We start from the raw sequence: 24,774 nt of genomic DNA, 5'->3' as shown, positions 1-24,774 counted from the left end.
GTTAGCATTTGTGGAACTTAATTAGCCTATATCCTCAGTGCTGTTAAGTTTTCAAGGCATGTGTGACTAAGTCACAACCCAAACTAATAACACCAACAAAAGAAACCTAGCTCTGCCCAACCCACTTCAAAGCTGGATTATCCAGAATTGGTATGGATACATCCTTAGACAAAAACAGGTATTGACTGGTACAGCATTACAAAGGAACTACTTGTCATGCTTACTACTGATACAAAAATAATTTCTGATGCAACTCCCTGAACAAACTCATTAAATTCTTTAAACAAATACAATGACTCTCAAGGACACAGGGAAAGGAAATCTGGATATATATACATTTTTCTCAATTTATTTGAGAGGGAAGAAAACACTCTCTTTACTCAGTGCCTAGCAACTAACCCCCAGTATAGCTAAAGAAATGTGATTGAGCAATAATCTTTGTTTCACCAGGACCTTTACTTGAGATACTTGTCAGTAGTTTGACAGTCAGTATGGGAATTAGGAACTCCTAGTCTATATTTTGGTGACTGCTATATAGAGTCTCTATTAAATGTGATTTAATGGCTGGGCATGGTGGCTCACGCCTGTAATCCCAGTACTTTGGGAGGCCAACGTGGGTGGATCACCTGAGGTCAGGAGTTCCAGACCAGCCTGGCCAACATGATGAAACCCTGTCTCTACTAAAAATACAAAAAATTAGCCAGGCGTGGTGGTGGGCACCTATAATCCCAGCTACTCAGGAGGCTGAGGCGGGAGAATTGCTTGCACCTGGGAGGCAGAGGTTTCAGTGAGCCAGGATCACACCACGGCACTTCAGCCTGGGCAACATGAGTGAAACTTTGTCTCGAAAAAAAAAAAAAGAAAGAAAGAAAGAAAGAAAATGTGATTCAATAGTTCCATATATACTACATTCCTATGGTTTTAAAATTTGAAAACTCATTGATAAATCATCACAATATCAAGTGATACATTTGACAAATAAATAAAATCACACTCAGGCCAGGTATGGTGGCTCATGCCTGTAATACCAGCACTTTGGGAGGCTGAGGCGGGTGGATCACTTGAGGTCAGGAGTTCAAGACCATCCTGGCCAACATGGTGAAATCCTGTCTCTACTAAAAATACAAAAATTGGGCTGGGTGTAGGGGCATGCCTGTAATCCCAGCACTTTGGGAGGCTGAGGTGGGTGGATCACAAGGTCAGGAGTTCGAGACCAGCCTGATCAACATGGCAAAACCCCGTTTCTACTAAAAATACAAAAATTAGCTGGGCGTGGTGGCACGCACCTGTAATCCCAGCTACTCAGGAGGCTGAGGCAGGAGAATCGCTTGAATCTGGGAGGCAGAGGTTGCAGTGAGCTGAGATCATGCCATTGCACTCCAGCCTGGGTGACAGAGCGAGACTCTGTCTCAGGAAAAAAAAATGGAGTGGAGATTTGCTCAGTGGCAGTATCATAGCCAAAGGCATGATTATTGCTAATTGAAAACTTTTCCCAGGAGAATCGCTTGAATCTGGGAGGCAGAGGTTGCAGTGAGCTGAGATCATGCCATTGCACTCCAGCCTGGGTGACAGAGCGAGACTCTGTCTCAAGAAAAAAAAATGGAGTGGAGATTTGCTCAGTGGCAGTATCATAGCCAAAGGCATGATTATTGCTAATTGAAAACTTTTCCCAATAACCTGCCATGGACTTGAAATATAGTCAGCATTGGCAATTTTGAGTCTCTATGGAATAAAGAAGAAAAAAAAGCCAGTGGGAATATTTAGAGTCTACTTATAATGTGTTTCAAAGCACTGTGTTTTGACCATCTTTCAGATCAAGAAGGATAAAAAACACATGGCCGGGCACGGTGGCTCACACCTGTAATCCCAGCACTTTGGGAGGCCCAGGCGGGCAGATCACGAGGTCAGGAGATCGAGGCCATCCTGGCTGACACGGTGAAACCTCATCTCTACTAAAAATACAAAAAAAATTAGCTGGGCATGGTGGCGGGCACCTGTAGTCCCAGCTACTCGGCAGGCTGAGGCAGGAGAATGGCGTGAACCTGGGAAGCAGAGCTTGCAGTGAGCCAAGATCTTGACACTGCACTCCAGCCTGGGCGACAGAGCAAGACTCCGTCTCAAAAAAAACAAAAAACAAAAAACAAAAAAAAAAAACCATAAAAACTGTATAGCCAAAGGATTTTTATTTTGTTATTTTGTTTTTTTGAGACAGGTTCTCACCCTGTCTCTGGGGCTGAAGTGCAGTGGTGCAATCACCTGCTCACTGCAGCCTCAACCTCGCAGGCTCAAGCGATTCTCCCACCTTAGCTTCCCAAAGCTGGGACCACAGGAGTGGACCACCATGCCCAGCTATTTTTTTTTAATTATTTGTGGAGACAGGGGTCTCCCGATGTTGCTCAGGCTGCCGGTCTCTAACCCCTGGGCTCAAGCAGTCCTCCTGCCTCGGCCTCCCAAAGTGCTGAGATTATAGGTGTGAGCCACTGTGCCCAGCTAGCCCAAGGGTTTCTAAAACTTCTGAGATAATAAGAGTCTTCAAATCCCATAATATGAGATTGACAAACTAAATTATAGATGCAGGGACTTTAGCTACATGAAGTTCTTTCACATGCAACCTGCATTTTCTCTGGACATTTTATTCCTATATGCCAATCCATCTCAGTTCAGCCCATCTATATAAGAAGTAAACCAACATATTTGTTGCACTTGGAGGTCATTTAACCTTTATAATAATCCTATTCAGATTTTACCCATTTTATAGATGAGGAAGTTGAAACTTCAAAATTGTTAAATAACTTGCCCAAGGTTATAAGGCCAGTATATAGAAAAGCTGGGATTTGAATTTATTTCTGCTTGATCCCAAAACCCATGCTCTTCCCACTATATTACATCGATTCCATGGCAACCTCAAAAGCAGAGGAAATTCATCAATCAGGTAAACATGCTTCAACCATTATATCCTTCTTATAAATCTGCTAATCAGCACCCTAGGTGAAGTTATCCCTGACTACCATCAAATATATCTTCTTCCCTTGTAATAGTTGGAAACATTTAAAACTTGGCTTCTGGTTTCTCCAACTATATTGTTAGTTTCTTAGACCATGGAATTTCACATTAAAAAATCTAATAGTTTACACAAATTAGCCAGGTGTGGTGGTGGGCCCCTGTAATCCCAGCTACTCTGGAGGCTGAGGCAGGAGAATTGCTTGAGCCCAGGAGGCGGAGATTGCAGTGAGCCGAGATCGTGCCACTGCACTCCAGCCTGGGCAACAGAGTGAGACTCTGTCTCAAAAAAAAAAAAAAAAAAAATCTGATAGTTAATACATTCACACGGTTCAAATTTCAAAAAGAACAAAACAATTTGACATAGCAGGCATGTGGAAAATATAAAATGGGCTGGGCGCGGTGGCTCATGCCTGTAATCCCAGCATTTTGGGAGGCCGAGGTGGGCAGATCACGAGGTCAGGAGATCGAGACCATCCTGGCTAACACGGTGAAACCCCGTCTCTACTAAAAAAAAAAAAAAAAAAAAAAAAAAAAAGAATAAAATGAATATAAAATGAGGAAAAGAGTATTTTTACTTTCCCCACTAAATACCTAGACCTCCTCTCATACACAAACCATGTTATTAGGTTTTTAGATATCCTTCTCAGGCCAGAAGCAGTGACTCACACTTGTAATCCCAGCATATTGGGAGGCCAACACAGGAGGATTGCTTGAGCCCGGAGTTTGAGACCAGCCTGGGCAAAATAACAAGACCCCTATCTCTACAAAACTAAAAATAAATACATAAATTTGGTTCAATAGGCCACCCACCATAGTTTTCGAAAAGCACAGTTATCAAGATAAAAATTGTTAAAGGAAGATTACAGATTTTTTTTGTTTTAGCTGAATTGAGTAAATTGGGTTAGAACAAGGAGATACTGGAGTGTAGGAAACAAGCAATCTGGCTGCAGCTTTTTGCCCAGGTATGAGATAATAAACACCGGATTAGGGAAGTGGCTTTCAGAATGGAGAAAAAGAAACTGTCAATAAGTGTAATCAGCATGAAGTCCAGGCACAGTTGCTCATGCCTGTAATCCCAGCACTTTGGAAGGCCAAGGCAGGAGGATCACTTGAGCCCAGGAGTTTGAGACCAGCCTGGGCAACAAAACAAGACTCCCTATTTCTACAAAAAAAAAAAAAAAAAAAAAAAAAAAGGTAGCCAAGCGTGGAGGTGTGTACCTGTAATCCCAGCTACTTGGGAGGCTGAGGTGGGAGGATTGCTTGAGCCCAGGAGGTCAAGGCTACAGTGAGCTATGATCGCACCACTACTCGCCAGCCTGGGTGACAGAGTGAGACCTTGTCTCAACAACAACAAAAAAAGAATCAGTATAACCTTTGCACCTGATGAAATGTGGGAAACAAAAGAGTATAGGAACAAAAGTTACTCCAGATCTATACAAACTTTCTGAAAATAAATGTGGCATTATGCATCAAGATCCTTTCTTTAAAATTTTATTTCCACCTATTAGAATGGCTAAAATCCAAATAAGTGGCAATACCAATTACTGGCAAGAAGGCAGAGCAGCAAGAATTCTCATTCTGGTAAGAATGCAAAACAGTACAGCCACTTTGGAAGTGAGCTTAAAAGTTTCTTCAAGGCTAAACTTGTCTTAGGCCAGGCGCAGTGGCTCATACGTGTAATCCCACCACTTTTCGAGGCTGAGGTAGATGGATCACTTGAGGTCAGGAGTTCAAAACCAGCCTGGCCAACATGGTGAAACCCTGTCTCTACTACTACTACTACTACTAATAATAATAATTATTATTATTATTATTATTATACAAAACTTAGCCAGGCATGGTGGTGGGTGCTATAATCCCAGCTACTTGGGAGGCTGAGGCAGGATAATCGCTGGAACCTGGGAGGCAAGAGACTGCAGTGAGCCGAGATCACACCACTGCACTGCAGCCTGGGTGACAGAGCGAGACTCCATCTCAAAAAAAAACAAAACAAACAAACAAAAACCCAAAACAACAACAAAGCTAAACATGACGGATTTACTTTATGTGTTTGGTTTCAGACAGCAATGAGAAGAACTTCGCCTAGGTAGAACATTACTTGCTGAGTCAGCCAGAAACCTCCAAACCTTCAACTGGACAGAAACACAGTTAGATTTACTGTAACTCTGTAACTGAAAACTTTTTTTTTTTGACAGGGTCTTGCTCTTGTTACCTAGGTTGGAGTAGTGCAGTGGTGCAGTCTCACTACAGCCTCAACCTCCCAGGCTCAAGCCACCCTCCCACCTCAACCTTCCAAGTAGCTGGAACTACAGGCGCACACCACCATGCCCAGCTTGTTTTGTTTTGTTTTCTTGTGTTTTTTTGTATTTTGGTAGAGACAAGGTTTTTGCCATGTTACCCAGGCTGCTCTCAAACTCCTGGGCTCAAGCGATCCACCTGCCTCAGTCTCCCAAAGTGCTGGGATTATAGATGTGAGCCACCACACCTGGCCCAAATTTTTAAAAGACATCAAGTTGTAGCTTTGCTTTTTGCAAAAGTTAAACATCTCTCTGCAGAAAGGTCATATTGGTTGACAATGAAGATTAATCCACTCTTCCCCCAGGTGAGTCCTTGGTGAATATTTTTGTGTATTGTTTCCATTGGAAGGATTGTACTGAAAATATGAGTGCCAGCAGTAATTCTATGAGCTTTCTCACTTCAGTACTAATTAAAAGGAAAAGCCGCCCAGCACAGTGGCTTACACCCATAATCCCAACACTTTGGGAGGCTGAGAGGTGGATCACAAGGTCAGGAGTTCAAGATCAGCCTGGCCAACATGGAGAAACCCCGTCTCTACTAAAAATACAAAAATTAGCCGGGCGTGATGGCAGGTGCCCATAGTCCCAGCTATTCAAGAGGCTGAGGCAGAAGAATCGCTTGAAACTGGGAGGCAGAGGTTGCAGTGAGCCGAGATTGCACCAGTGCACTCCAGCCTGAGTGGCAGAGTGAGACTCCATCTAAAAAAAAAAGGAAAAACCAAGAGTCACATTGAGAAATAAGTACCAGTAAGTGTGTAGTTCAGCCCAGATGTTCTGGTCTACAGTTATACAAGCTCTTTGACAAGAAGAGGGTTCTAAGAACTGACAATCAATAAATTACTGGGAGAAATCCAGAGCTCTACCTTGTGCATTACAGTGAACCCTCTGCTTCTTCTATCCCACACTTGGTAAACCTGAAGCTAGTGACCCCAAACATCCTTTTTCACATGTCCTCTTACCACTGCAACTTAGGCAGCCACACCCACCTTTTGTAGAAGCTCTCCTTGGCTGGTACCATGTCCTTCTGCCACAGACTTTAGAACATCCCAAAATTGGTGAAAATTTTGAATCTTATGGTCTGAGCACTTTTTCTGGTGAGAGAACAGCTAGATAGCAACCCCAGCAGCAAGAATCCTCTTATTTTAGAGGTTATGGTGGCCTGGCATTTAGTGAATCAGCACTTTTGAGTCAGAAGAACCCTTGAGGGGTGTTTTAGTTTTTCACAATCCCCCCCCGCCCCGCCTTTTTTTTTTTTTTTGAGATGGAGTTTCGCTCTTCTTGCCCAGGCTGGAGTCCAGTGGGATGATCTCGACTCACTGCAACCTTCACCTCCCAAGTTCAAGCGATTCTCCTGCCTCAGCCTCCCAAGTAGCTGGGATTACAGGCGTGTGTCACCATGCCCAGCTAATTTTGTATTTTTAGTAGAGATGGGGTTTCACCATGTTGGCCAGGCTGGTCTTGAACTCCTGACCTCAGGTGATCCGCCCTCCTCGGCCTCCCAAAGTGCTGGAATTACAGGTGTGAGCCACCATGCCCAGCCTTACAATTTTTTTTAAATAGAGGAGTAACAAGGAGTGAGCATTAGGATCAGTATCTCCCAATAAAATCTCTGAAGTGATTTTGCATGACCCATCCATTACCCTCTGATATTTCCTGTGAGAACCTGAAGTACATAATTGCTTACCACAATGAGAAAGGAGCAGACCCAGGACTCCAACTCAAAGAGCAATTTGGGCTTATAAGTGAGGACTAAGTCACTCTGAAGGCTGATCTTGGAGACTCTTGTGGAGTGTTTGAACTCAACTCAGTTTGCCACACCCCTTTTTCATCAAGACAGTCCCATAAATCAGGAGACACAGCATGGCATTCACCTGCAGGGCAGGTAACAGTGCCACCTACCAAGTGTTCTTTCCCAAGGAAGTGGCTATGGCCCCAAAAGGACACTTGTAGAAAGTCTAGGCCAGACATGAGTCTGATATAAGCTCACAGAAGCTATTAAGAAATATAGTGGTCAGGACTCTACTCTTAAACTTTTCACCTAGAAGCCCTTCTTAGACCCTGGCATTTACACCTCTGATGTCAAGGGAAAAAAAAAAAGCAAAGAAAAACAGCCAAAGTTGGACTTCTCCAGCAGAGATTTAGTCAATGCAAAAGGTTCGTCAGTTGAAAAGAATTGCATCACCATTACAGAGTTATGCAGGACATATGGGCAGGCCTGTTGTGGCCTCTGGAGTTTGGTTAAAGCCCTAAACTGTCCCAATGGCTCCACCCATAAGCTGGCAACATTTTAAATCAAGATTGAGCCATACTAGAGAGTCCAAAGAAAACAGCAATACTTTTCTGTATACCAGGGATTTCAAATGAATATTAGAATTCCTGGAGAGTGAGTGAAGGGCTCAGAAATATTTAAAAACCCTTCAAAGCACTGGTTGACCACTATTTAGAGCCTGGTAATCCTCATGCCCAACAATTACTCTCACAAGTTCCCTGTTGCACTCTCTGTATACCATTAGCAGTAGTGTAATTGATACAATCTTTAGGGAAATAAGTTTGGAGGTGCCTTCATTTTATTTTTTTGAAACAGAGTCTCTGTCGCCCAGGCTGGAGTACAGTGGCGTGATCTCAACTCACTGCAACCTCCGTCTTCTGGGTTCAAGCAATTCTTCTGCCTCAGCCTCCCAAGTAGCTGGGATTACAGACATATGCCACCACGCTCGGCTAATTTTTGTATTTTTAGTAGAGATGGGGTTTCACCGTGTTTGCCAGTCTGGCCTGGAACTTCTGACCTCAAGTGATCCACCCACCTCAGCCTCCCAAAGTGCTGGGTTTACAGGCGTGAGCCATGTGCCCGGTCCTTCTTCTTCTTTTTTTTTTTTTTTTTAAGTGCAACTACCCTTTGATTTAGCAAATCCATTTCCAACTCTGGAGGAAAAGTGGCACAGAAACCCTCACACATTAACTAAAAAAAAAAAAATGTGTACAGGGACATTAAAACCTTACTTGTCAGGGCTAGGCACGGTGGCTCACTCCTATAATCCCAGCACTTTGGGAGACTGAGGCAGACGGATCACTTGAGGTCAGGAGTTCAAGACCAGCCTGTCCAACATGGTGAAACCCTATCTCTACTTAAAAAAAAAAAAAAAAGCCAGACAGGGTGGCTCACACCTGTAATCCCAGCACCTTGGGAGGCCAAGACGGGTGGATCACTTGAGGTCAGGAGTTTGAGACCAGCCTGACCAACATGGCGAAACTTCGTTTCTACTAAAAAATACAAAAATTAGCCAGGCATGGTGGCAGATACCTGTAATCCCAGCTACTCGGGAGGCTGAGGCAGGAGAATCGCTTGAACCTTGGAGCAAAGGTTGCAGTGAGCCGAGATCGCACTGCTGCACTCCAACCTCAGTGACAGAGCGAGACTCTGTCTCAAAAAAAAAAAAAATTAGCCACGGGTGGTGGTGCACACCTGTAGTCCCAGCTTCTCAGGAGACTGAGGCACGAGAATCACTTGAAGCTGGGAAACGGAGGTTGCAGTGTGCAAGATCATGCCACTGGACTCCAGCATGGACAAAAGAGTGAGACTCTGTCTCAAAACAAACAAACCTTACTTGTCTATCAATAAGTGGCTAAGTAAGCTGCGGTACAGTTATAACATGACCTACAATATACTTGTTAAAAAGAATGAAGAGGCCAGGCACAGTGGCTCACGCCTGTAACCCCAGCACTTTGAGAGGCTGAGGTGGGCAGATCACGAGGTCAGGAGATTGAGACCATCCTGACCAACATGGTGAAACCCTGTCTCTACTAAAACACAAAAAATTAGCTGGCCGTGGTGGCTCGCGCCTGTAGTCCCAACTACTTGGAAGGCTGAGGCAGGGGAATAGCCTGAACCCAGGAGGCGGAGGATGCAATGAGCCAAAATCACGCCACTGCACTCCAGCCTGACGACAGAGCAAGACTCTATCTCAAAAAAAAAAAAAAAAAACAGAAAAAAGAATGAAGAAAATCAGAAGGCTGATTGTGCATGGTACACTGCCAAGTGAGGGAAAAAGTGAAATTATTTCAGTTTTTTACTATTTGTGCATATATTGTTTGAATTTGTTTACAACGAGTATGTAACACCTTGGTAACAAAACTATTTTCCAAAACCACCCCAGTTATTACCTTAAAACCAAACTTTAGAGAGTTAGTAGATTTTTTTTGTTTTTGAAAATCTTTATTGTTATTATTAATGTGTTTATCCAACAAATTAAGAAGAAAAATAAAATTTTAAAAAGTTAGAATGTACTTTTTTGGGCAAAATCTAGGGAGTTACATTTAACTCAGAGAAATGGGAACTTAGGGAAGAAATATTTCACTTATACTTTGACATACACACACATACACGGGTATATTACCATAATTTTGTTGTTGTTTTTGAGACAAAGTCTTGCTGCGACGCCCAGGCTGGAGTGTAGTGGCACAATCTCGGCTCACTGCAACCTCCAATTCCCAGGTTCAGGCGATTCTCCTGCCTCAGCCTCCAGAGTAGCTGGGATTACAGGCATGCACCACCACACCTGGCTAATTGTGTGTGTGTGTGTGTGTGTGTGTGTGTGTTTGTGTTTTTAGTAGAGATGGAGTTTCACCATATTGGCCAGACTGGTCTTGAACTCGCGACCTCAAGTAATCCACCTGCCTTGGCTTCCCAAAGTGCTGGGATTACAGGCGTGAGCCACCACACCCGGCGAATTATTACCCCCACCTGGCTAGACGGAGTCTCACTTTATCACCCAGGCTGGAGTGCAGTGGCGCGGTCTCAGCTCACTGCAACCTCTGCCTCCCAGGTTCAAGTGATTCTTGTGCCTCAGCTTCTCAAGTAGCTGGGATTACAGGCATGCACTACCACACCCAGCTTTTTATTTTATTTCATTTTATTTTATTTTATTTTATTTTATTCTATTTTATTTTATGATGGAGTCTCGCTCTGTCACCCAGCCTGGAGTGCAGTGGCTTGATCTTGGCTCACTGCAACCTCCATCTCCCAGGTTCAAGCAATTCTTCTGCCTCAACCTCCCAAGTAGCTGGGACTACAGGAGCCCGCCACCACACCCAGCTAATTTTGTATTTTTAGTAGAGACAGGGTTTCACCACGTTGGCCAGTCTGGTCTTGAGCTCCTGACCTCAGATGATCCACCCGCCTTTGCCTCCCAAAGTGCTGGGATAACAGGCAGGAGCCACCGCGCCTGGCCATGTTGCCACAATTCTCAGAGTATGCTCTATAGATTCCTGCAGCCCTCAACACCTTTTCAGGGGAATCCATGAAGTCAAAACTATTTTCATTATAATTCTAACATATTATTTTTCACTATATTGACTTGCACTGATGGTACAAAAGCAATGGGTGGGGGTAAAAATTTGCTGGTACTGCTTGGTGTGTTGGTGCACGCCTGTAGTCCCTGCTACTCAAGAGGCCAAGGCAGGAGGATTGCTTGAGCCCAGGAGTTTAAGGCTACAGTGAACTATGATCTCACCACTGCAATCCAGCCTGGGCAACAGAGTGAGCTCCTGTTTCTAAAAAACAAACAAAGATAGCTGGTACCTCAGCACAGTATTAGGTAATGGTATCAAACTGTACTAGCAGTAAATGTATTCTTCCCCATTGGGCACTCAAAGCAGGAAAAGGCCGATTTTATTAAGAATTCTTGATGAAGCAGTAAAAAATTAATTTTATTAAAACTTGACCCTTGAGTACAAGTGTTTTTAATATTCTATGTGAGGAAATGAGAAGGATACACAGAGCACTTCTGCTATATATCAAAGTACATTTGTTATCTCAAGGAGCATAGCTATTTTGGTTGCAAGCTGCATTGGCCTTTTTTGTTTTCATAGAACACCATTTTTACTTGAAAATAGCACCGACAGGCAAATGTTGGTAATTCAGATGTGGATATTTGGCAGACATTCTCTGGAGCCTGTCACTTGAAGGAAAACACCTGACAATATTTATTTCCAATGATAAAATTCAAAACCTTTGAGCAAAAATGAGAATTTTGGAAAATTGTATATATTCCTGGTTGACAGTTTTCTAAAAGCTTTAAAGACTTTTTTGATGAGATAAATCATGGTATTAATAAATGTGTTTTTATATTATATAATAAAAATGTGTCAATATTTGAAAGATCTGCACAGTTCAGTGAACCAATGTTTTCCAAATGACCAATCATGATGTTACAAAATCATACATGTGTAAAAGATCCATTGAAAGTATATTAGGCCAGGCACGGTGGCTCATGCCTGTAATCCCAACATTTTGGGAGGCCAAGGCAGGTGGATCACTTGAGGTCAGGAGTTCGAGACCAGACTGGCCAACATGGTAAAACCCCGTCTCTATTAACAATACAAAAATTAGCTGGGTATGGTGGTGAGCACCTGTAGTCCCAGCTACTCGGAAGGCTGAGGCATGAGAATCGCTTGAACCCAGGAGGCAGAGGTTACAGTGAGCCGAGATGGCACCACTGCACTCCAGCCTGGGCAACAGAGCGAGACTCCATCTAAAAAAAAAAAAAAAGAAAAAAAAGAAAGTACATAATAGGCCTGTAATCCCAGCACTTTGGGAGGCTGAGGCAGGAGGATCGCTTGAGCCCATGAGTTCCAGACCAGCCTGGGCAACATAGGGACACCCTGTCTCTACAAATAATTTTTTTTAATTAGGGCTGGGCACCGTGGCTCATGCCTATAATCCCAGCACTTTGGGAGGCCAAAGCTGGAGGATCACTTGAACTCAGAAGTTCAAGATCAGCTTAGGCAACATGGCAAAACCCTGTCTCTACTAAAAATATAAAAAATTAGCTGGGTGTGGTGGCACATGCATGTAGTCTGAGGTGGGAGGATCGCCTGAGCCCAGGAAGTCAAGGCTGAAATGAGCAGTGATTGCAGACACTGCACTCCACCCTGGGTAGCTGAGCAAGACCCTGTCTCAAAACAACAACACAAAATGAAAGTATGTGATAGACCAATGGATTCTAACATAACAGAGTATGGACATTTTATAGTTATGGTCTCAACCTTTAAGAAACTAACAGTTGTTGGATTTTGGTGTATTGAAGGGAATATCCAGTTTTCTGAAAAATCCGTTGAAGTATTTCTTCCTTTTCCAACTACATAGCTGTGTTGAGCCAGATTTTCTTCATATTCTTCAACCAAAACACTCATGGATTTGACTGAATACAGAAGCAGATATAAGAATCAAGCTTTTATAAAGCCAGACATTGAAGATGCCACTCTTCTCATTAAATTTTTTTGTTTTGAAAAAAATTTTTTTGGTCAGGTGTGGTGGCTCATGCTTGTAATCCCAGCACTTTGGGAAGCTGAGGCAGGCAGATTCACCTGAGGTCAGGAGTTCGAGACCAGCCTGGTCAACATGGTGAAACCCCGTCTCTACTAAAAATACAAAAATTAGCTGGGCGTGGTGGCGTGCACCTGTAATCCCAACTACTTGGGAAGCTGAGGCAGGAGAATTGCTTGAACCCCAGCAGCCGAGGTTGCAGTGAGCCAAGATTGCATCATTGCCCTCCAGCCTGGGCAACAAGAGTGGAAACCCGTCTGAAAAAAAAAAAAAAAGAAAAAGAAAGAAAGAAAATGGCAGAGGAAGTCGGGCACAGTGGCTCACACCTGTAATCCCAGCACTTTGGGAGGCTGAGGTGGGCAGATTACTTGAGCTCAGGAGTTTGAGACCAGCCTGGCCAACATGGTGAAACTCCATCTCTACAAAAGATACAAAAATTAAATGAGCATGGTGGCAGGCGCCTATAGTCCCAGCTACTTGGGAGGTTAAGGTGGGAGGATCGCTTGAACCCAAGAAGCAGAGGTTGCAGTGAGCTGACATCCCACCAATGCACTCCAGCCTGGCTGACACAGCAAGACTGTCTCAAAAATAGATAGGGAAAATAGCAGAGGATCTAGTGAAGGAACATGGTCTAGTTTGCATCACTGCACATTATAATCCCCTTTGTAAGTGGATATATTAATGGAAGGTGAACAAACATGTCTCTGAAAACAACCTGGAGAAACCCCCCAAGGCCATGATTCTTCCCTTGGGTTCACTTAGCTAGTAGGTTCCTGGAATTGGTACTGAAAAATTCCCCAGTTCTTGTCCAGAAGTGGTAATTCCTTTGGTCTTGGAGGCCCTAGAGGTTTTCAACCTCCCCATTTTGACCTTGCTGTTAGGTTCTGGCCCCTACCATTCTTTTTATTTTTTAACAGCTTTATTTTTTTTATCTATTTTTTTTAGAGACAGAGTCTTGCTCTGTTGCCCAGGATGGAGTGCAGTGGTGCAACCATAACTCACTGCAACCTGAAACTCCTGGACTCAAGCAATCCTCCTACCTTGGCCTCCCAAAGTGCTGGGATCACAGGCATGAGCTACTGCACCCCACCTTAATAGCTTTCTTAAAATATAACTCACATATCACACAATTCACTCAAAGTGTTCAAGTCAATAAATTTTATTATATGCAGAGCTGTGCAACCATCACATCTTTTTTTTTTTTTTTTAACTTTTAGAGATGAGATCTTGCTATGTTGCTCAGGCTGGAGTGCAGTGGCTGTTCACATACAAGATCATAGCACACTGTGGCCTCTAACTCCTGGCCTCAGCCTCCTGAGTAACAGGAACTACAGGTGTGTGCCACCATGCCGTGCTTATCACATCTATTTTAGAACATTTTCATCACTCCTAAAAAGAATTCCTGCACCCCATAGCCATTATCCCTAGGCCCCCAGCCCTAGGCACCACTAGTTCACTTTATGACTTTATAGATTTGCCTATTATGGATATTTCATATAAATGGAATAATATATGATCCTTGTAACTGGCTTCATTCACTTAGAATGATGTTTTTCAAGGTTTATTCTTGTTGTAGCATGTGTGGGTGCTGCGTTCCATTTTATGGCCAAATAATATTTCACTGTATGGATATAACACATTTTACTTATCCATTCATCAGTTTGGGTTGGTGACTCATTTGGGTTATTTCCACTTTTTGTCTATCATAAATAATGCTGCTATGAACATTTGTGTATGTCTTTATGTGGACATAAGTTTTAAATTCTCTTGGGTCCCTTATCAGTTTTATATTTGCAAATATTTTATCCCATTCTGTGGGTTGTCTTTTCACTTTCTAGGCAGTGTCATTTGGTGCACAGAAGTTTTTTATTTTGATGATGTCCAATTTGTTTTTTTTTTCTTTTGTTCCTTGTGCTTTTGGTATCATATCTAAGAAACCATTGCCAAATCCAAGGTCATAAAGATTTATACCTATGTTTTCTTCTAAGAAATATTTTAGCTCTTACATTTAGGTTATTGATCCATTTTGAGTTAATTTTTACATATGATGTGAAGTAGGTGTTCAGCTTCATTCTTTTGCATGTGGATATCTAGTTTTCTCAGCACCATCTATCAAAAAGATGATCCTTTCAGTCAGGCATGTTTGCTCATGCCTGTAATCCCACACTTTGGGAGGCTGAGGTGGGTGGATCACCTGAGGTGAGGAGTTCAAGACTAGCCTGGCCAACATGGTGAAACCCTGACTCTACTAAAAATATAAAAATTAGCCCGGTGTGCTGGTGCACACCTGTAGTCCCAGCTACTTGGGAGGCTGAGGTGGGAGGATTGCTTGAACCTGGGAGGCAGAGGTTGCAGTGAGCCGAGATCATGCTACTGCACTCCAGCCTGGGCAGCAGAATGAGACTCCATCTCAAAAAAAAAAGAAAAAGAAAAAAGACTATTTTTTCACCATTGAATTGTCTTGGCAACCTTATCAAAAATTAATTGACCATAAGTGTGAGGGTTTGTTTCTGGACTATCAATTCTACTTATCTGTATGTCTATCCTTATGACAGTACCACACACTGTCTTGATTATTATAGCTTTGTAGTAAGTTCTGAAATCAGAAAATGCAAGTCCTCCAACTTGGTTCTTCATTTTCAAGATTGTTTTGGCTATTCTAGGTTGGCCCCTACTATTCTTACCCCAGGTGGCAAGGCTCCCTTGCCCACACTACTTTTTCCAAGGCATTAATTATGGTGACCTATAAACCCTAATCCTCACCCTCTCCAACCTCATCCTGCAATATTCTCTCTCTCACTCCTCCACTCCAGCGAGATAGTCCTTCTTTCAGTTTCTCAAGCATTTCAAAGTTTTTCCTGCCTGATGGCCTTTGAACTCATGTTTCCTTTGCCAAGAATGTTTCCCTCCACCCTCCACTTCCTCCTTCCTTTTATCAAGGCTGACTTTTTTTTTTTTTCTTGAGACAGAGTCTCACTCTATTGCCCAGGCTGGAGGACAGTACAACAATCTAATCATGGCTCACTGCAGCCTCAAATTCCTGGGCTTGAGCAATCCTTCCATCTCACCCTCCCTCATAGCTGGGACTACAGGCATGTACCATGGCACCCAGCTTATATGTGTTTTTCTACTAGAATGTCTCCATTCTAGTAGGGGAGACAGAAAAATACAGGAGAGGAGAGATCCTGTCTTAGTTAACACTGAATTCCTACTGCCTGGCATATAATAGTTATTTAATATGCATTTGTTGAATGGATGAATGAATGAAAGACCAATCAATCCCTGGACAGCCCTTTAGTAGGATTCAGCACCAGGAAAAGAGGAAAGAGGCAATGAACTTGGCCCTCAAACCAGGGTTGCTTTCCTTGTACTCACCTTCTCTCATTTTGTGCCAGTCAGCAATTCCTCCCTCCTTTCATTCAAATAATTATCCCAAACTCTCCTCCTAATGAATGTCAATGTACATTTGAGAAGTAGATACAGACACATTCCTGCCTTCCCCAATCTCTGCTCTGGGTTGCCTTCAGGGAAAAAAAAAAGCCAAAGATGTCTCTGACAATAGTTTATATGGACAAGTACACCCTCAGATCCGTTTGCAGAGACAAAAATGTAGAGTATTGGGAAGCATGAGACACCAGACAAGGGTACAGAAGAATACAGAACTAAGAAGGTAAGAATTCAGAACCTCAGGGAGAATCAGAATCTCAGGCAGAGAGCCTGGGAATTCACATCACAACCTTTGATTCTAATGCCTGCAAAAGTTTGAGAACCATTGTCCCACAGCTACAGACTGGAGAGGAAAGGCCTAGGTTACTGATATGAAGGGATTTTCCCTGGGGCTTGGAAGGGAAGAGCTTCCAAGCCCTTGGTAATTCTGTATACAGCCCCGAGTCTTTCATCTAAAGATCTTAAAGAATGTTACAGGCATCAATTAACCTTTCCAGCACCCTAGACTGAAAATCCAGGCTCTTGGCCCTATTTTACTGACAAAAACTCAAACCTATGGTTTAGAGCCAAGAAAGGAATATCTTGGCTCACATGACCTGAACTGAACAAGCTAAGGGGACTACAGGTACGCATCACCATGCCTAGCTTATTTTTTTATTATTTTTGTAGAGATGGAGTCTCACCATCTTATGCAGGCTGGTCTCAAACTCTTGGGTTCAAGCAATCCTCCCACCTTAGCCTCCCAAAGTGCTGAGACTACAGGCATGAGTCACTGCTCCTGGCTGACAGTGGTTCTTAATCTGGGGACTTAAATTTATGTGTATATGTGTCACTCCTTGACTGTAGGCAGATGATACTTTCACTTACTCCTTGTCACTCAAGTCTCAGCTTAAAGGCAATCCCCTCAGAGAGGTCTTCCCTGAACACCCATCTTAAGTAATGTTTTCTATCATATCCTATTTTAATTTCTTCAGAGTACTTGTCATTATCTGAGATTATCTTACCTTTTCTTTGCCCCTCCTTCACTACAAGGTAAACTCCATGAAATCAGAAACCTATCTGACAGTACATTGTTGGTGTTCAATAAGTGTTTGTTGAATGCTTAAATAAGCAAGTCTAAATGAAGTTGTTTTCAACAATATGTAGATGCTGTTGAAATGAGTAAAATAAACATTTATTTTTAAAGTCTAAATTTAGGGTGGGCACAATGGCTCATGCCTGTAATCCCATCAGTTTGAAAGGCCAACGTGGGAGGATTGCTTGAGTTCAGGAGTTCGAGACTAGCCTGGGCAATATAGCAAGACACCATCTCTACAGATAATTTTAAAAATTAACCAGGTGTGGTGGTGTGCACCTGTAGTCCCAGCTGCACTGTAGCCCCTCGGTCCCTGTAGTCCTGTAGCCCCTCAGCCTAGGCAGGCTGAGGCAAGAGGATTGCTAGAGCCTGTGAGATCAAGACTGCAGTGAGCTATGCTTGCACCACTGCACTCCAGTCTGGGCAACAGAGCAAGACCCTGTCTCAAAAATAAATTAAATAAATAAAAAGAAAAACCCTGACATGATAGTCTAAGTAGCTATTGATTGAGAGAAATACATGCCCAGAGTATCACTTGGCTGGGTGCAGTAGCTCATGCTGTAATCCCAGCACTTTAGGAGGCCGAGGCAGGGGGATTGCTTGAGCCCAGGAGCTTGAGACCCGTCTGGGCAACATAGCGTGAACCTATCTCTAAAAAAAAAATTATTGGCTGGGCACAGTGGCTCATGCCTGTAATCCCAGCACTTTGGGAGGCTGAGGCAGGTGGATCACCTGAGGTCAAGAGTTGGAGACCAGCCTGGCTAACATGGAGAAACCCCGTCTCTACTAAAACTACAAAACAAATTAGATGGGCATGGTGACAGGTGCCTATAGTCCCAGCTACTCGGGAGGCTGAGGCAGGTTAATCACTTGAACCCCAGAGGTGGAGGTTGCAGTAAGCCGAGATCATGCCACTGCACTCTAGCCTGGGCAACAAGAGTGAAACTCCAGTAATTTTTTTAAAAGTATAATTTAAATTTAGACTTTATTTTGAGACAGGATCTCTCTGTGTCACTCAGGCTGGAGTGCAGTGGTGCAATCACAGCTCACTATAGCTTCAAACTCCTGTGCTCAAGTGATCCTCCCACCTTAGAGCACCCCTTGCCCCATCCCCACCCCCACGCTGAGTAGCTGGGACGACAGGATGTGCCACCATGTCCAGCTAATTTTTTATGGTTTTTTTTTTTTGTAGAGACAGGGTCTCACTATTTCCCAGGCTGGCCTTGAACTCCTGAGGCCTCAAGCGATCCTCCCCACTCAGCTACCCCAAATCCTGGGATTATAAGGCATAAGGCACTGCATCCAGCCAGGGTTTTTCTTTATAATATTGAAAAAAGGGTTGGTACAATTTCCATTTCTGACATTGTATGGATTATAATTTCTGAACAATCTTCCCCAAAAAACAACTAAAATGATAGGTTAAATATAATTTTTAACTTTAAAATTCATAATGAGATAACACAAAAGTAAAGAGTTAGAATGACCCCAAGACAAATTAACCAAAATCAATTCTCCCTGAAACATTTTCTTAACTCCCAGTTTTGATTCCATATCACTGGCCACTCCTCAGTCTTCTCCTTTCCTGGTTGCTCCTCTATCTCTTAACCTTTTAACAGTGAAGAGTTCTAAGACTTGGTCCTTGGATCTCTTCTCTTATTGTACTTCCTTGGCAATCGTATATAGTCTGTGTTTTCAATATAATTTGTACTCTAATAAAATTATAAATTTTATCTCTGACTCAGATTTCCTTCTGTACTTCAGATTTGCATGTCCAGCTGCCTATTTGACATCTTTACTTGATTGTCTAAAATGCATCATACGGCCAGGCATAGTAGCTCACGCCTGTAATCCCAACACTTTGGGAGGCTGAGGCGAGTGGATTGCTTTGAGGTCAGGAGTTCGAGACCAGCCTGGCCAACATGGTGAAACTTGTCTCTGCTAAATAAATAAATAAAAATAAATAAATGGGCCGGGCACGGTGGCTCACGCCTGTAATCCTAGCACTTCGGGAGGCCGAGGCGGGTGGATCATGAGGTCAGGAGATCGAGACCATCCTGGCTAACACGGTGAAACCCCGTCTCTACTAAAAACACAAAAAAATTAGCCAGGCATGGTGGCGGACAGCTGTAGTCCCAGCTACTCAGGAGGCTGAGGCAGGAGAATGGCATGAACCCGGGAGGCAGAGCTTGCAGTGAGCTGAGATCATGCCACTGCACTCCAGCCTGGGACACAGAGCAAGACTCCGTCTCAAAAATATAAATAAATAAATAATTAAATAAATAAATAGCATCATAATGCCCAAATATGAACTGAAGTCAATGGCAATTCCATTCTTCCTGTTGCTGAGACCCAAAACACGGGAGTCATCTTTGACCTCCCTTTTTCTTATATCCCAAGCAAGTAAAGGGAGGAAAGTGGAAAAGAAAAAGTACAAAAATAGCTCGATCTATCTAAAATAAGGTAAGAAAAGGAGAAAAGAGGAACAGAAAAATAGGAAATAAGAAGCAAATAAAACAAAATCAAATATATTAGAAATTAAATGTAAATGTACTAAATTTTCTAGCTAAAAGATGGATTGTCAAATTGGATTTAAAAACAAAAAACCTGGCCAGGCATAGTGGCTGGCGCCTGTAATCCCAGCACTTCTATAGGCCAATGCAGGAGGATTGCTTGAGCCCAGGAGTTTGTGACCAGTCTGGGCAACATAGTGAGACCCCATCTCTACAAAAAATTTTAAAAAGTAGTCAAGCATGGTGGCACACACCTGTGCTCCCAGCTACTCAGGAGGCTGAGGTGGGAGGATCACTTGAGCTGAGAAGTTTGAGGCTGCAGTGAACCATATTTGTGCTACTGCACTTCAGGCTGCATGACAGGTGAGACCCTATCTCAAAAAAAAAAAAAAAAAAAAAAACAAATTAGCTGGGCGTGGTGGTGCATGCCTGTAATACCAGCTATTTGGGAGGCTGAAGCAGGAGAATCTCTTGAACTCAGGAGGCGGAGGTTACAGTGAGCCGAGATTGCACCATTGCACTCCAGCCTGGACAACAAGAGCGAAACTTTGTCTCAAAATAATTAATTAATTAATTAATTTTAAAAAAACAAAAACAAAATCCTGGGCCAGTGCAGTGGTTCACACCTATAATCCCAGCACTTTGGGAGGCCAAGGCAGGAGGATTACTTGAGGCCAGGAGTTTGAGACCAGAATGGGCAACATAGTGAGACCCTGTCTCTACAAAAATTAAGAAAAAATAAATAAATAAGCAGAGTGGCCAGGCACGATGGCTCACGCCTGTAATCTCAGCACTGTGGGAGGCCAAGGCGGCTGGATTGCCTGAGCTCAGGAGTTTGAAACCACCCTGGGCAACATGGTGAAACCCCGTCTCTACTAAAATACAAAAAAATTAGATGGGCATGGTGGTATGCACCTGTAATCCCAGCTACTCAGGAGGCTGAGGCAGGAGAATTGCTTGAGCCCTGGAGGTGGAGGTTGCAGTGAGCCAAGAACGCACCACTGCACTCTAGCTTGGGCAACAGAGTGAGACTCCATCTCAAATAAATAAATAAAAAATAAACAAATAAATAAGCAGGGCATGGAGGTGTGTGCTTGTAGTCCAAGCTGCTCAGGAGGCTGAGGCAGGGGGATCTCTTCAGCCCAGGAGGTTGAGGCTGCAGTGAGCCAAGATCATGCCACTACGCTCCAGCCTGGGTGACAGAGTGAGACCTTGCCTCTAAAAAATTTTTTATGTAAAATAAAATAAAAGTAAATACAAAAAAAACTAAATCTGACCACATGATGATTACAAAAGATACAGGTAAAATATAAGAACACAGAAACACTAAAATTCAAAGAATGGAAATATATAATATAGGTAAATTCTAATCACAAGAAAGCTAATTTAACTATATTTCTAGCAGACAAAATAACTATTAAGCAGAAAGAATTACTAATCACTACAAAATAAAATCATTACAAAATAATAAAAGGATCAATTAACCAGTAAGATATAACAATTCTAAACTAGAAAGCACTCAAAACACAGCATTTAAAAATACATAAAAGCAAAAATTGACAAATTCTTCAAAGAGATAGTGACGAATTTATTATCATAATAGGTTTATTAAAATACCTTCCCTAGTACTTGCTAGTTCAAACAGGCTGAAGAAAGTCATGCCATATATAGAACATCTGGAACAGCACAATTAGTAGGCTGGCCTAATAGAAATAGAAAATTGGAGGGCCGGGCGCAGTGGCTCACGCCTGCAATCCCAGCACTTTGGGAGGCCAAGGCAGGTGGATCACCTGAGGTCAGGAGTTCAAGACCAGCTTGGCCAACATGGTGAAATCCCGTCTCTAGTAAGAATACAAAAATTAGCCGGGCGTTGTGGCAGGCACCTGTAATCCCAGCTACTCCGGAGGCTGAGGCAGGAGAATCGCTTGAACCCAGGAGGTGGAGGTTGCAATGAGCCGAGATCCCTCCATTGCACTCCAGCCTGAGGGACAAGAGCGAAACTTCATCTCAAAGAAAAAAAGAGAAAATTGGAGAATAAGCATTATTTTCAAGTACACGTGGAACATTTACAAAAATTAACAACATTCCAGGCCATAAAGTTAGCCTCATAAGTATCTAACTGATAGGTTTTTGTGTGTGTGTGTGTGTGATGGAGTCTTGCTCTGTCCCCCAGGCTGGAGTGCAGTGGCATGATCTCGGCTCACTGCAAGCTCCATCTCCTGGGTTCACGCTATTCTCCTGCCTCAGCCTTCCAAGTAGCTGGGACTACAGTCGCTCATCACCACGCCCGGCTAATTTTTTGTATTTTTAGTAGAGACGAGGTTTCACCGTGTTAGCCAGGATGGTTTCGAACTCCTGACCTCGTGATCCACCCGCCTCAGCCTCCCAAAGTGCTGGGATTACAGGCGTGAGCCACTGCGCCTGGCCTCCTCATAAGTATCTAAATGAAATTAAGTTAGAAATCAGTTACAAAAAGATAAAGGAAAATAAAGTTTAGAAAATTTTTAAATGCACTTTTCAACAACTTGTGGATCAAAGGAGAAATCAGTAGAAATTAGAAAATACTTAGAAGAAATAAATGGTAATGAGAAGATTATATATCAAAACCTGTAAGATACAAGTAGTACTTAGGAGGAAATTCATAGCAGTAGTGTTTACATTAGGAAACAAGGCTGAAAAAAAGGAGATAAGAAATTAAAAAACAGCAATAAACATAAAACAGAAAGAAGAAAATAAAGAGCAGAAATTAATGAAGTAGAGAAACATTCAGTAGAGATCAACAAAGCCAAAAGTTAGTTATTTAAAAAGACTAATAAAATAGCTTAACTTGCAAAAGTAACCAAGAATCAAAAACAAAGAGAAATAAGAAAACCATAACTAAATGTGCTACAGATATTAAGCAGGTAAGAGTTATAATAACTTTATGTCAATAAATATGAAAAATTAGATAAAATCAATAAATTCCCAGAAAAATACAATTCACCAAAAATGGCTGAAGAAGAAATAAAGAACCTGAAAATTAAAGAATTTGAATCAACTTAAACTTTCCGCAAAGCAACCTCCAGGCCCCAGTGGCTTCACCAGTGAATTCTGTGAGTCAATAGAAAACTGGATAATTGAATTGTGGTAGAGTTATACAATGGAGTGCTACCTAGCAATGAAAACAAACTACAACTACATGCATCAACATGTTTTTTGTTTGTTTGCTTGTTTGTTTTTGAGACACAGTCTTGCTCTGTTGCCCAGGCTAGAGTGCAGTGGTGTGATCTTGGCTCACTGCAACCTCTGTCTTCTGGTTCAAGCGATTCTCCTGCCTCAGCCTCCCAAGTAGCTGGGATTACAGGCACATGCCACCATGCCAGGCTAATTTTTATATTTTTAGTAGAGACGAGGTTTTGCCATGTTGGCCAGGCTGGTCTCAAACTCCTGACCTCAAGTGATCCACCCACCTCGGCCTCCCACAGTGCTGGGATTACAGGCGTGAGCCACCATGCCCAGCCCAAGATTTTTTTTTCTTGCTTCTTTTTTTTTTTTTTTTTTGAAACAAAGTCTCACTCTGCCGCCCAGGCTGGAATGCAACGGCGCAATCTTGGCTCACTGCAACCTCCGCCTCCCTGGTTCAAGTGATTCTTCTGCCTCAGCCTCCTCAGTAGCTGGGATTACAAGTGCGTGCCACCATGCCTGGCTAATTTTTGTATTTTTAGTAGAGATGGGGTTTCACCGTGTTGGTCAGGCTGGTCTCGAACTCCTGATCTCATGATCCAACCACCTCGGCCTCCCAAAGTGCTGGGATTACAGGCGTGAGCCACTGCACCCGGCTTTTTTTGCTTCTTTTTTTAAAAAAAATTTGGAGACAGGTTCTTGCTCTGTTCCTGTGTCTGGAGTGCAGTGGCATGATCATGGCTCACTGTAGCCTCGACCTCCCAGACTCAAGTGATCCTCCAGGCTCAAGCAATCGATCCTCCTGCCTCAGCTTCCTGAGTAGCTGGGACCACAGGCATGCACCACCACACCTAGCTAATTTTTTTTGTTTTTGTGTGTGTGTGTGTGTGTGTGTGTGGAAACAAGGTTTCACTCTGTTGTTCAGGCTACTCTGGACCCACCTCAGCCTCCCAAAGTGCTAGGACTACAGGCATGTGCCACCACACCCAGCCAAAAATTATTTTTATATGTGTAAAAAACTATTTCAAACAGATGAATACTTATTCTGGAAAGACTGGCTTTTTCTCTTTGCAAGCTGCAAAGAGTTCCCTGATGGCCCTTAGATTCTGTCAAAGAGAATCTGTGAGGACAGAAAGTTCAAAATGGGAAGCGCTTCGTGGCTCAGGACCTTTTAATGAGTAGAGAGTGAATGGAGCCTGATCAGTCCCTCTGGCTCACCAGCCTTTCCTAAGTGCACAGCAAACATGCTTGCTTCCTGCCACTCTCCACCCTCAGGTCAGGAGGTAACTGAGGTCTTGGCAGCTGCCCTTCAGTCCTTCCCCAAGCCGACTGAGCATCTGGAAGTTAAGCCAAAGGCCAAAAATGTCCTGACTTCCTGAGTAAGCACCTGTGAACTAATAGAAGACATGGTGAGGCCAAAGCAAGTGCTCAGGGGACATACTACTGCAAAGAACAGAGCAAAAAGAGTGATAAGAGATAAGGAGCGCCCAGGAGATCTTGTTTGGGGCCAGCCAGTGAATTCCCTTTCTCTCTCCAGTCTCCAGTCCCCCAAATTTCCCATTGCAAGTGTCAGAGGCCCTTAGGTGCTTTTTTTTTTTTTTTTTTGAGAGGGAGTTTCGCTCTTGTCGCCCAGGCTGGAGTGCAATGGTGCAATCTCAGTTCACTGCAACCTCCGCCTCCCGGGGTCAGGCAATTCTCCTCTCCAGTAGCTGGGATTACAGGTGTCTGCCACTACACCCAGCTAATTTTTGTATTTTTAGTAGAGACAGGGTTTCACCATGTTGGCCAGGCTGATCTCAAATTCCTGACCTCAAGTAATCCACCCGCCTCGGCCTCCCAAAGTGCTGGGATTACAGGCGTGAGCCACTGTGCCCGGTCTGGCTCTTAGGCTCTTGAGCTTGGAGAAGCATGAAGATGAGGGTGTTCTATGGCCTAAAAGAGAGATTTTTGTTTTTG

The 24,774-nt window shown here is 43.1% G+C and overlaps 1 protein-coding gene and 1 pseudogene across 1 annotated transcript in view; one reads left to right on the top strand and one right to left on the bottom strand.

Moving 5' to 3' along the window:
• The first annotated feature begins 1,608 nt into the window (after positions 1 to 1,608).
• Positions 1,609 to 1,730, top strand: LOC112440024 (U4 spliceosomal RNA; annotated as a pseudogene).
• Positions 1,731 to 10,693: 8,963 nt separating this feature from the next.
• The window catches only part of SLC4A9 (solute carrier family 4 member 9), a 28,114-nt gene continuing 14,033 nt past the window's right edge, over positions 10,694 to 24,774 (bottom strand). The window contains exon 22 of the mRNA XM_055113035.2: positions 10,694 to 24,212. The gene's annotated coding sequence lies outside the window, so the exon portion shown is untranslated. The remainder of the gene's footprint in view (positions 24,213 to 24,774) is intronic.

Source organism: Pan paniscus, chromosome 4 (assembly GCF_029289425.2).
Source record: "Pan paniscus chromosome 4, NHGRI_mPanPan1-v2.0_pri, whole genome shotgun sequence".
NCBI classification, from domain to species: Eukaryota; Metazoa; Chordata; class Mammalia; order Primates; family Hominidae; genus Pan; species Pan paniscus.
This window is presented reverse-complemented; position numbering and strand designations above follow the sequence as displayed.